The following is a 12260-nucleotide window of genomic DNA, read 5'->3' as shown; positions in this document are numbered from 1 at the left end:
ATATGCCGGTGATGATAAACATCACCGGTCGGGAGAGATCGGTAAGTCAACCTGCATAGGAAGACCTTTAGTTTGGAAGGAACGTTGTCCTTCCACATCTTCAGCCATGGATTCTCCTCTGCCACTTGGTTCGAGCCATCCGATTTATTCTCGAGCCAAGCTTCTCTTCTCCGCCTTGTGCTGACTAGCATGCGGTAGACAGGTCGAACTGGCAACATTTCGGATCTCTCATAATGCCAAGCCCAAACATTCTCCTGCCGCCTTATGCTGAGGGGAATCTTGTTGATGTGTTCAACGTCCATGGTATAATGAACTCCTCCAGGGTAGCTTTGTTCAACGACACATAATCAGAGTTGATGAACCCACTTATAGATAGCGGTCGTTCAACCTTCTTGCACACAATCAGGCGAAGCATATGATCTTCTAGAATCCAATTCTAATGGCACGCATGAGTTGTTTCACCGGTGCCAATACGTATGACCAGTCCTCGATCAGTGCCCGCCAAACTTGAGAAGGGTGAGACCCTATTGTAGCTTATAGAAGATCCGTCGTGGGGAAATAGACGGCCTTAAGAATCCTTGCACTTAGAGAATCAGGGTTTTGTAAGATGCACCACGCTTGCTTAGCTAGCATCGCCAAATTGAAGATCCCAATACCTCGAAAACAAGGACCTCAGGTGAGTTTTGGTGAGCACATAACTTCCCATGGGACCCAATGAGTTTCCCTGGTTCCATTCTGACTGCCTCACCGAAAGTTTTGGATGAACGAATTAATGTGGAGGCGTTACATGGTTTACTGTAGGCGATGTTTTTACGCAATGGAGGTGCGATGAGCGATGATTTTTTTAAAGATATGTGGTAGGAGGATAACGCAACATTCCTGGTGGCGTCGTCGTTGATTCGCCGATGCGGTTCATCATACTGATCGACCGACGGCCGAAGCCCACGGCATCGTGCCACGCTCGTGAGCCGCCGCCGCCCGCGGTAAACGGCCGTTGAGGACCGGCCCGAATCCCCGGGGGCGACACAGGTGAAAAGCCACGCACGGAAGGGCAACCTCGTCGTCGTCGCACCACTTCCACGTTCCACGACCACGGCGTGAACGCAGTAACTTCCCCCAGCCAACCACGCGTCAAATCGCCGGGCGGGACCACCCCCGAAAGGCCCGGCCCCACCGCACCACTTCCGCCACCTCGTCGGGCATTTCGCTGCCGCGCACCGTCCTCTCCCCGATCGATCGCTACCGGTTTTTTACACGAATGCCCCCCGACTTAATTACTGCTACCGCCCCCCGCCCGTCCCGTCCTTTCCATTTCGTTCGTGGCGTCTCTCTCTCTCCTTCCCTCTCCCCCTCCCTCGCTCGCTCGCTGTACTCCCTCTTCCCACGCCCTCGTGGTCGTACACCAAACCCGACCAACCCGTGCGTACCGGGACCGCCCGCCGCGGAGAAGCTTCGCGAGGTCCATGCGCGCTACCTAGGGTTAGGGTTTTTGCGCTGCGCTGGATTCGCGCGCCGCGCCGGCGCCACCCCGACGCGCTCCTCACCCATGGACGCGGGGTCCACGGTCGAGATGCTCTCCCCCGGCGAGGCCGACTGGCCCCCGGAGCTGCGCCTCCCGCCGCCGCCTCCCATGCCCGAACCCGCGCCTCCCAACCGCCCCCCGCCTCCCGCGCCGTCTCCAGCGCCCCGCGTCACCGCCTGGCTGCAGGCCCCCGCCGCGTCGCCGCCCAAGCCGGAGCCGTCCTTCGACGACTCCCACTTCCTCGGGTCGATGATGGACGCCGCCCCGGCCCCGCCCCAGCAGCCGCCGCAACCCGCCGCGCCCGACGCGCCCGCGGAGCCGGTGGTCGTGAAGCGGAAGCGAGGGAGGCCGCGGAAGGTCAGGGACGGAGACGCTGCCGCCGCGCCCGCCCCGCCGCAGCCGCCCAAGCCGGTGGTGAAGAAGACCGACGAGGAGGTGGTGTGCTTCATCTGCTTCGACGGGGGCAGCCTCGTCGTCTGCGACCGGAGGTAGGTACAGTGCGTCTGGGGTTATTATGTTAGTACCTCATCTGCGCGCGCGCCAGTGTGTGGGTTTACCAAGCGCGGAGTTATCCTTTTGTTTATTACGAACTGCGACTAAGCGCTACTCGGTGCCTGCAGGGGCTGCTCCAAGGTCTACCATCCTGCCTGCATCAAGCGCGACGAGTCCTTCTTCCGCCTGCGCGGCAAGTGGAACTGCGGTATGGCATACTCATCATTCTACACTTCTACTAGTATTATATTTGCGTCGGACATTGATTGCAATGTATCAATGCTAAATCGTGCTGGGTATGCATAAAATATTTGGCATACACTTGCTTACTTCTGAGACAATGGCAGCCAGAATCAGCTACTCAAACAAACAAATAGGGAGCATTTGGAAGTAGAGTTTGTAGATGTGGATTCAACATTTAACACTCGACCGCATAAAGGGTGCAGACGCAAAGTCTCTACAAGACTATCTGTTTTAGCAATATAGTATAGTTTTTTTTGCATTTGTTACAAGACAATTTTATCCACGATCGGTTGTTGCCTGTTGATACGCCGGGGCCCTGTTATAGTCGCTGTATGTAATGGCGGCGTCAAAACAGATTTAGTGCGTTGGGTTTAAGGAGGAGAAACGGATACTGTCACTTGGCATTGGCATCACATGAGGAAACAAACAGCATGAGTCTATGACTTTTTTAATTAGCTGCTTTTAATTATGGTAGTATATGAGTGCATTGATGTATTTGTGACCCTTTGACTCCAGAAACGACACTACAATCTGACATGTCCTGTTTCCTGATGCCAGGCTGGCACATTTGCAGCAGCTGCGAAAAGGCGGTACAGTTCATGTGCTATACCTGTACTTACTCCCTCTGCAAAGGATGCGTCAATCAGGGCAAATACTTTGGTGTTAGAGGCAACAAGGGCTTCTGCGACACTTGCTATGCCACTATATTGCTGATAGAATCCAAAGACGAAGATGCTACAAAGGTATTGTACTGTTAACCCTCAAGTTGTATACCCTGTTCCCATTTTTTCCTGAATCACAGGAGCATCTGTATTATTAGAAACACTAAAACACCTCCGTATCTATGGAACCTGAGTTAGTATATTGTGTTCTCGTTTCTTTGGAACAAAGCACCATCACGTTTCAAGTAAATGATTTATTAGCTTCGCAAATATGTGTAATGAAGAAAATATCATCCATCCCGAGGGTGACATGCATTCGTCATACTGGTATAATCCTAACTATTCATGCTCAACGGTTCAGAGCTATTAAGTAAAATATCACTATTTGTCCCGAACTTTACTCAAAGCTTAGGGGCTGTTTGGTTGGGATTTTTCTGGCTGTTTGGACTTCGGCTTATAAGCCACAAAAACACCTATCCTAAATAAGTGCTTTTGGCTTTTGATGGTATAAGCCAAAAGCCAAAATCAAAAGCATCTATTTAGGGGATTTTCTGGCTTATAAGCCAAAAGCAAAATTAATCCTAACCAAACACCCCCTTAATACGAGCATACAACTTAACTTTTCCAATCGAGCAAACACTATCCTACCCCAACGTGCTTGGCACAGAAGGCTTTGTTGTTGAGCAAACGCATTGGTTTCAGTTAGGCTCTTCCGAGTTGGAACTGCAAGTCAGCAAGTACATAGACCCTGCACTTGATTCTTTAGGGAACTTAATTTTTAATCACAACTCATGGAATATGGGAACATTTTCATAATCTCCATTTTATTTTCTTATTGATCTCTGTTAGTTATATATGCTATTTGTTTCAAGACCCCTGATTGCTGCATAATTTATTTCGTTATCTAACTCCTGTCCCTTTTATTTGAGCTTTTAATGGGGTTTATGTCCTGTAAGCCTGTATAGGTTACATCCATGGACTTTTTTGGGCATGCCAAGTTGTCTATCGGGTTTAACTTTAGCTACAGGTTTCTTTGCTTGGGTTGAAATGGCAGTTTAAAATTATATTAAAAGCTTGAATCAGATGTACAATCACGCCACCTTCAAAAGACTCAATACGTAATAATCATGTGGAGGGCGGGCTACACTGGACTCTGGGTGCAGCCATCTTGAGATGGTTACACGGGGCATCTTCAACCGATTTTATTGGCAGCCTAACAATAATATTAGCAACACATAAGTGCTTTATGTAAATCTTATTATGGCTTGTTGGCTTTTATAGCTTTTGTCACTCGTTGCAGTGTTAACTGATTGTACTGAATGTTGCTTTGCAATAAGAAATGGCTGTGTGCACCAATCTGTGCAGAGGCCAGGGGTTACCCCTCCTTAAAAAAAATAAAAATAAAGAACAAATACTCGTACCTAATTAGATGCAGAATCAGTAAAGCGCAGAATCGGCATGTTCTTCTCTATATCATTTCTAGATTTGCTTGCGCTCAACTCATTTTTCTCTTCAGGATGCAACTTTACTCAACACTGTTTTTGAAAATTTCTACACTCTGCTGAACCATATATGAAATATATGACCATTCTCGAATTTCGAGCCTAGGTCTGGCTCTGCATTTGGATGAATTAAATTTACTGCCTTGAATAAGTTCCATGTGTGTAGATGCTTGATAGTTGTTTGCTTGCTTGGTGCCTTGTTGGTACCTCATTTGGCCATTGGCTGTTCTTTGGCAGTGGGGAGAACTTCTGTTTTGGCAGAGGCCTCCCTGCAACGAGCAAATAAATTTTTTTTAAAGTTGGAAGTTATAAATGCTCCAGGTGTTTGTTTGCGAAAAGATAGTATAGAAAGATGGCCGAAAAAAGAAATAGTTTCACCTTAGGATTATTTGCAAAAACTATGAAATGGTCTATTATTGTTTTCTTTTGATTTGATATAAGGTGCCTGGGATGTCTCATGTGACTTGTTATCATTTTTGTCTATGCCAGGTTAAAGTTGATTTTGATGATAAAAATAGTTGGGAATATCTCTTCAAGTTATATTGGCTGGAGCTGAAAGGGAAGCATTTATTAACATTGGAAGAACTAATCAGTGCCAGAAGCAGTTGGACTGTTCCAAGCACTTCCGCTAGAAGAGTAAAAGACGAATCATCTGGCGAACAATATGATGCTAACTATGATCATGATGCCAGTTCTGATAGTACTTCAAGGAAACGGACACGGGGTGCTTCTGTAAGGACAAGGGGACGGAAGCGTCAAAGCCATGGTATTGTTACTGCAAGGAAATGTGAAATTTCAGCTAAAGGTTCTGAAAGCTTAACCAAGGTGGTGCCATTTGAAGGGATGGACTTATCGGGTGACTCCAAATGGGCCTCATCGGAGCTGCTGGAATTTGTTGGGCACATGAGAAATGGTGATAAGTCTCGGATTTCCCAATTTGATGTTCAGGTTCTTCTGCTCGAGTATATAAAGCAAAGTAACCTTCGTGACTCTCGCAGAAAAAGTCAAATTATTTGTGATGAAAGGCTTAGCAGTCTTTTTAGGAAACCATGTGTTGGTCATTTTGAGATGTTGAAGCTTTTGGACATGCATTTTCATGTGAAAGAGACTCCGACAGTAAATGATGATAGCCAAAGACCCCGTGATCCAGATTCAGCTCATGTAGATAGCGGAGGATACAGTGAGATGGCAACTAAACTAAGCTCTGATAAGAGGAGGAAGACTAATAAGAAGCTTGAAAGAGATCCACCAGCTAATGTAGAGGATTATGCAGCCATTGATGTGCATAATATCAATTTAATTTACTTGCGGCGCAGCTTGCTGGAGGAGATTATTGATGATGTTGCTTCATTCGCTGAGAAAATTACCGGTTCTTTTGTGAGGATAAGGATTTCAGGTGCCGGTCAAAAGCAAGATATGTATCGTCTAGTCAAAGTAGTTGGTAAGATTTGTACTATTACTGATTTATTACCGATATTGGTCACTCAATAGTAATTTAACCAGAATTTGGTTTTGTAAGCAGGTACACATAAAGTTGCGGAACGGTACAGTGTTGGTAAGAAGATGACAGACCGTGCACTTGAGATATCAAATTTAGACAAGAAGGAGGTTATTACTATGGATACAATCTCAAATCAGGATTTTACTGAGGTAATGCATGCAAGGACACATGTAGCTTGCACATTTTACTGTTTCATACTTATAATGTTGGATGACCTCACTAATTGGTAATGCTGTTAGGTACTGGTATGGTATTTTTTGTAGGCTAATTAACTTACCATACACTTCTAGTATACATATTGCTAAAACTATATCAAGAATGACTCTCATTGGATAAAAAAATTAAATTTATAATTACAGACCCACAACTTCAATGTTCAATCGACCTTCAAAATCGTATCTCTTATTGCGTTCTCTAACAATTCAATAACTTCTTTTACTGCATTCTCTACGGAATCAACATTGCTCATGTATATCTCCGACAATTTCCACAGCAACGCACTGGGTGATGTTCTAGTTTCGATAGTTAATGACATAAGACCATTTTAGCTCTTTTCTCGGTACTACCTTTTTGAATTTGTTAGACATATATGCACAAAATTTGACATTGGTTGTTGACATGTACTATCTTTTAATCATGTGCACTATGCAGTAAGTTGCTGCTGCTCGATCACTTACAAACCCATCTGTCTCTTTTATATAAGTTCTTAACATCCAGTCTCTTATCTGCTTGCCAAGAATGGATCGAGTAACTGAAAATGGATTCTTGGATTTGATTTCGATGCAACAGTTTTTTGTTTATTGTTGGCCAAATGATGCATATCATGGTGACATACCGTGACTCTTCTGTATTACCCCATAATAAAGTGACAGAATATATGTTGGAGCACTCTCTCTCTCATTAGCTATTAGATGTGATTTTCTGACTGCTGATTGCTGGTGTAGCATTACATGAGTGCCTCTTTCATTTTGTTCCATCTAAGTGGTTTGTTTGCTTGTATAATGTAGGAGGAATGCAAACGCTTACGCCAAAGTATGAAGTATGGTCTAATTCCTCGACTTAAAGTGGTACTGCTGATGAAGAACCAAACTAATGATCTGTCTGATCCCTTGGTTACCAAACTATGTATATCTGACTTATTTTCTTTATCTTGGTAATTCAGGGAGACATCTGCGAGAAAGCTAAAATGTTCCAATCTCTGCAAATCAATGATGTAAGTGCTACACTAACAAATAAAAGCTGGCTGTGTGGTGACATTGCTTATTTGATAGTACTTCATTGCTCTAGCTTGACCTAACAGCACTTACTCTGTTAAATCCTCTTCAGTGGTTGAAAAATGAAAAGCAGAGGCTGAGTCATCTCCGTGACCGTGCTAGTGAAACTGGACGCAGGAAAGAATATCCTTTTAACATAGCATGTTTGAGCTATTATATGTTTAATTTTTGTGGTGGTGGTGAGTATATAATCTTGGTCCTCAATTGTTTGGTCACAGCTTTGCATGCATATGGTTACCAAAGATGGGCCTGTTAGAATTGTCACACACAGAGAGCATTTTGTGACCAAGGACAGTGCTATTGCATGGTTTACAAATTGTAAAAGTTCCTTTGTTCAAGCTTTTGCAAAACCTCTCATAATAATGAAAACACATTTTCATAGGATTGCTAGTACCTTGGGTTCAACTCAATTTTGCAAACTTGGGACTATTTTTTGCCTTCTATTGTAGTTGCTTATCTCTGATTTATTTTTTCACTCTTGTCAAGTACTATCAGTCTTATTGACTATTAACTTTATGAAGAGAACACAATATTTTGCCATCCTCATTGAATGTGGAGAAAGTACTTTAGCACTATTCTCATGCTTCCTTGATTTTGTGCTACAAAAAAAGATGGACATGTTGGAAACCAGCTTTCGGGCATGTTTGGTTTGGAGCCACACTTTGACAAACGATAGGCAGACAAGTTTTTGGTTGTAGCCATAGTTGTGGCGTGCCACACTATCTTAGTCACCCCACTTGTCATGTAGTCATTTGCTAGCCAATTTTTGGCACAAGTGTGCTGCCAATTTGCGGGCCACAAAAACTGTGGCATGCCACACTTACGGCACACAAGTGTGGCAAAATGTGGTGGGCAACCAACATGCCTTCATCTCTGAACATGATATATCACCCAGTGCTCTCCAGATGATGCATGTGCCTCTATCCTGCCATAAAATCAGTTTATGTTCTACTCCCTCTGTGGTTCTTTCCCATCATATAAGATGTTATTACATCAAATATGTGAGTATATTGGTTGTAATAACATCTTATATATGGGACGGAGGGAGTAGCTTTCTTCACGCTTGAGATAGGTAGTCCTGTGTGCTCCTCATTAAGTTGTTATTAGTCATACCTTTCTGTTGTGTTGTGCTTGTTCAAACTTCCGCCGCAACCCCCAGAATGCAGTTTTACTTTACTGACAATGTTTGACGGAATCCATCAACAGTTGCATGCTGTTATTTATCATTTGATGACCCTTAACACTATCATACACTCAGAGAGTGTGTGGAGAAGTTGCAACTTCTAAACACTCCCGAAGAAAGAGAACGCAGGATTAATGAAATTCCAGAAGTACATGTTGACCCCCATATGGATCCTAATTATGAATCTGCTGAAGAATGGAATGACAAAACTACTGGTACTTAATGTCTTGACTGTTCATATTCTACAGTGTCTATTATGGTATTATAAATATTGACTTTCTGGGGACTTTTTTATTGACTTGTATGCAGTTGATTGGACTATAAATAGGAATGGATCCGATCTTCATTTTCCTGGAAGAAAAGGAGCAGAATCGAACTCTGTGCAGTTCCCACCACAGAAATGTTCCGATGCTAGTCGTCAGACTAGTTTGAATCCACCTACAGAGGGTATAACACATAAACCAGGAGTAGGAAGTAACTTGAACTTGCAATCAGCAAATGGATGGAATATTTCTCGGCCTCGCATTGATTTAAACAACACAGCGGGTGAAGCTGCATCAGTTTCATCATCTGGAGTTGTATCAAGTGACGTGGAGCCAGAAAAAGTATGGCACTACAAGGACCCTTCTGGGAATGTTCAAGGTCCGTTTACTCTTTCACAGCTTTCCAAGTGGACTACTTATTTCCCAGGTGACATGAAAATATGGCTCACATTTGAGAGTGAAGAGAACTCACTGTTGCTGACTGAAGTGCTCTCAAAACAGCAGAAAGATTCCACTCAACCTACACCAGTCGTTAACAGTAATAAATCCACATGGGCTGGCCCTGGGAAAGATAGTAGTAACTCAAGTATGGCTGAAAACATCACTTCTCCTGTTGGTTATAACGTTGTCTACTCTTCTGGATTGCCTAGCCAGTCTGCTGACCTTTATCATGGAAGAGAAAATCCGAAGTTTCTGGGTGAAGCTTTGCCAGCGAGAACAGACTTTGGACCTCTGAAGAACTATTCATGCACCATTCCATCTTCTGATGGTTCATATGGACCACCAGGATCTCATGGTGATGGGGTCCCCCGAGAAAAGAGTGGGGAACACAACAATCATCAAGAAACTAGTGGTATGTGGAGTCCAACCACACCACAGAAGATTCATAGCAATCATATTACCATGAAGCCTGATCCTGGTGTGTGTACTACCCAGAAGCAATTGCAAAATGATTCAAAAGGTAATTCACTATCAGGATTTGTGGAAAACTTGAATACACCGAAGGTTTTTGGTTCACAGAAAGTACCAATTCCTACTCCACCTACTGCTCATGATGAAATTCAATCTTCAATTGCTTCAGCAAATCCTGGGAGCTGTTCTCCAATGAATCCTTGTCAGTCGGGGGCTCCATTTACATGTACTTCTAGTTCAAGCAAGACCGAGGAGACCATGAATCAGCAGAAAACATGTCCGCCTGATGCATTAAACGTGTCTGTTAACCAACTTCCTGGGCCTAAAATTGATCCAGTGTTATCCCCTCACACTCAAGATCAATGTCCCAGTCCAACTCCAAAACTTGAGAGGAAGCAGACTTCCATGAACAAGTCACGGTCAACATCTGTAGCACCTAAAGATTCAGCTATGAAGGCATCTGACCACTCTTCGATACCTTTTGTATCAGAAATATCTGGTCCACCTTCTAGTAAAATATTTGGCTTGCAATCACTCAAGGAGACACAAACATCACGTGTAGAAGAAAAAGATCTAAAAGATGGAGGCTCCGTTGCTCAAACAGAGCAACTAAAAGGAGAGGCTGCATCAGCTAAGATACAGAACGGAATTGTTAGTTCTGTCTCTGATGTTGAAGCAATTGCTGTGTCTGATGTGTTGGGATCTTCAACAGTACAACACCGTGGAACTTATAATATGCATGGAGCAACACCTTCGGAAAATTTCATGCCAGCTTCAGCCGAGGAAGAAAGGCCGCAGTGCTCTAGCCCTATTGCGCTATCTCCGTGGGGTGAACCAGGTTACTATCAAGGTGAAGCTGTTGATTCTGCTCTGTGGGGTGTTCAAGATGACCCAAGCAGTGACATGTGGTCGTTGTCTTCACCAACACCAGCTCTCCAACCTTCATCAGGTTAATGAATACTATTCTATTCTCGTTTTTGGTGTTAATTTTGACAGAGAATCTTACATAATCTTGTACAGATCTTGGAGCTCACGAAAAAGATACTTCATGCATTATAGAAGAGGTGATAGTAGCCCAAGGAAATAGTGCTGTTCAAATGCCAACATCAGAGGGGGAGAAGACTGAAAAAGGCAACCCAAGTGCTTCAACAGCTTGTGGAGTGCCGGAGCAGGTAATGCTATTGGAAATATTTAAGGATTGAAGTCGTGCATGATATGTCTTCTGAAAAAAGATTCCTAGCAAAATGGTCTTCCATGGGCCATGGCCCAACTAACTTGTTTCTTTTGATTTGATTAGGTAAAACTAAAACAAAATGCTGCATGGAGCTCATCTTTCAAGAGCACGGAAGCTTCAGGCGAGCAGCCATTAGGATCATCTTTAGAGGGGAGTAAAGAAGCTTCAGGTAGGCAGCCATCACACTCATCTCTGGAGGGGATCACAAAAGCTTCGGGCAGGCAACCGTCGAGTTCATTCCTAGAGAGGATCCTAGAGAGGAGCCCAAAAGCTTCAGGCGGGCAACAAGCAGGCTCATTCGTAGAAAGGAGCGCAAAAGCTTCAGGCGGGCAACAGGCAGGCTCATTCGTAGAAAGGAGCACAAAGGCTTCAGGCTGGCAACCGTGGGATTCATCTCTAGATGGAAGTGCTAAAGCTTCAGGTTGGGGTTCATCTCTTGAGGGAAGCACGAAGGCTTCAGGTTGGGGTTCATCTCTTGAGGGAAGCACAAAATCTTCCGGCTGGGGTTCATCTGTAGAGGGAAGCACAAAAGCTTCTGGTTGGCCACGATCAAGTTCATCTCCGGAGGGGAGAAAAACTCCAGGCTGGCTTTCATCAGCTCGTGAGAGCTCAAAGGTGAATTCCACGAGTGCTAGCCAGAACCGCAACTCGTCTTCGAGTCACCAAACAACAGCACCAACAGTTAAAAGCTCTTCAGAAACACCAAGGAGACAGGGGAACACCAATTCAAATTCTTCTGGCTGGGGTGAGGCACCAGGGAACAAGAGCTGGCATCCATCTTCTGGTAATGCTAGTCGAGGCAGCAAGTCGAGTCAGCACCATGATAGGTACTCTCAGGGCAATGAATCACGGAGGGGTAGCTATCAGGGCAGCGAATCACGGAGGGGTACCTATCAGGGCAGCGAATCACGACGAGGTAGCTCAAACCATCCTAGGAGGTCTGACCATCGTCAAGATCATGGCAGTGGCGTGTCATCAAGATCATGGTCAAGAGGGCAGCCCCAACGAGGAATATGCAAATATTATGAGAGTGGCCAGTGCAGGAAGGGGTCATCTTGCTATTACGTTCACCCCCGTTGATCTTCGTGGTAGGAAACACATCTGGTAGGAAACACATCGTGAAGTTACCACGTCTTACCTCACATTTTTTGTATAGCCTGATAAGTTCACTTCGTAGTCAGCTTAGAAGAGAGCTCTTGGCGCCACTCAGATGCTAGTAAATACATCCGTCGGCACATGAGTATGATTGGAGCAGCATTTTAAGCTTAAAAAGCCACTGATGATGCACTACGTGGATATAGATTCCCCGTTTTGCAGTACTCTCTCTGTTCTCAAAATAAGTGCGCGATTTTTTTTTGAGATGGAAAACAATACCATTAGGATTCTGGCGCAGCCATATCGCTGGCTACCAGCACCATTACAGATTTCAGGGGTTTGTTCTGACCAAAGGTAATGGGCACGTTCCCAAGCTT

General features: G+C 44.5%; 1 pseudogene; it reads left to right on the top strand.

Annotated features, from left to right (window-relative positions):
• Positions 1-1546: 1546 nt before the first annotated feature.
• LOC124647598 lies at positions 1547-11896 on the top strand (annotated as a pseudogene).
• The last annotated feature ends 364 nt before the right edge of the window (positions 11897-12260 follow it).

The sequence above is a fragment of the Lolium rigidum genome, chromosome 4 (assembly GCF_022539505.1).
Source record: "Lolium rigidum isolate FL_2022 chromosome 4, APGP_CSIRO_Lrig_0.1, whole genome shotgun sequence".
Lineage (NCBI taxonomy): Eukaryota > Viridiplantae > Streptophyta > Magnoliopsida > Poales > Poaceae > Lolium > Lolium rigidum.
Note: the sequence above shows the minus strand (reverse complement) of the source record. Positions and strands in the feature narration are given on the sequence as shown.